The sequence below is a fragment of the Nycticebus coucang genome, chromosome 1, assembly GCF_027406575.1.
Source record: "Nycticebus coucang isolate mNycCou1 chromosome 1, mNycCou1.pri, whole genome shotgun sequence".
Classification (NCBI taxonomy): domain Eukaryota; kingdom Metazoa; phylum Chordata; class Mammalia; order Primates; family Lorisidae; genus Nycticebus; species Nycticebus coucang.
In genome coordinates this window covers 156,373,681-156,374,712 of record NC_069780.1, presented here as the reverse complement: position 1 = coordinate 156,374,712, position 1,032 = coordinate 156,373,681, and the positions used below count along the sequence as shown (strand labels likewise).

Genomic DNA, 1,032 nt, shown 5'->3' with positions numbered 1-1,032 from the left:
GTTTTGGTTAAGATCAAGTGTAGAAGACATACTATTAACCCAAACCACCATGCTTTAAAGAATATCGCTGTTACATTATTAGATATTAGGCAAATATAAGCACTAACACAAGATTTTTGTAAGATGTATAGGGAATTTGGTCCAGGAGAGAGTACTATTAAGTGGATTCAATGTTGCTTTAACAATATTATCAGAGTTTAGAGTGTGTCTTTATATGATTATATCTTAAAGTAAGCTCAAGAAAGTCTCCACCTGGGCACTGATCCTATGTCCCACAAAACACAAAGATAGAAAAGGTGTTCTTATTAATTTTGGGGGTGCTACAAGTGGTAGCAGGAAGCCAATTTGCAAGATGAGAGAGTTGAAATTCCATGAATTCTGGGCAGACAGAAATAAGTAGCTGAAATTAAAAAGACAAAAGTTTTAAAACAAAGTGGAAGGTAACTTTAAGCTCAAAAGTACTGTACCAGTATAGAATGACTCAAAGGTGATGTACTAAGGATGTAAGGTTTTCTTCCCTTAAGAATAAACCAGTAAGTGCTCGCTTCAGCAGCACTTACATTAAAATTGGAATGATACAGAGAAGATTAGCATGGCCCCTGCACAAGGATGACATGCAAATTCGTGAAGCGTTCCGTTAAAAAAAAGAAGAATAAACCAGTAAGCATCAGCACTGGAGTGTATCTGTCCTAAGAGCTAAATCCATCTAAAGACAACAAAATCATTAAAATGTTAGTTAACTTTAAAATTAGCAAATAGTTTTCATTTTTTTTTTGAAATTAACAATTTTTCAAATACTTGAAGGTTGTTACCATTCACTGTCTCTGATAAGACTTTTCCTCTTCAAGGAAAATATTTGCAGTTGTCTGGGTCATTCTCTATATAAAATGGCTGCCCTTGTGTTTTTGTACTTTATATTCTTGAAGCCTACCTTCAAATGTGGCATTTATCCCAGTGAAAACCACTGAGAACAATTAAGTTATATGGAGATATGTTTTTTAAACTCAGTATAAATAAAAGTTTATTATTAAA

At 33.3% G+C, this 1,032-nt stretch overlaps 1 non-coding gene across 1 annotated transcript; it reads left to right on the top strand.

Moving 5' to 3' along the window:
- Window positions 1–537: 537 nt before the first annotated feature.
- Window positions 538–644, top strand: LOC128592384 (U6 spliceosomal RNA). The gene has a single exon (XR_008381855.1). It is a non-coding gene; the product is annotated as a U6 spliceosomal RNA (small nuclear RNA).
- The last annotated feature ends 388 nt before the right edge of the window (window positions 645–1,032 follow it).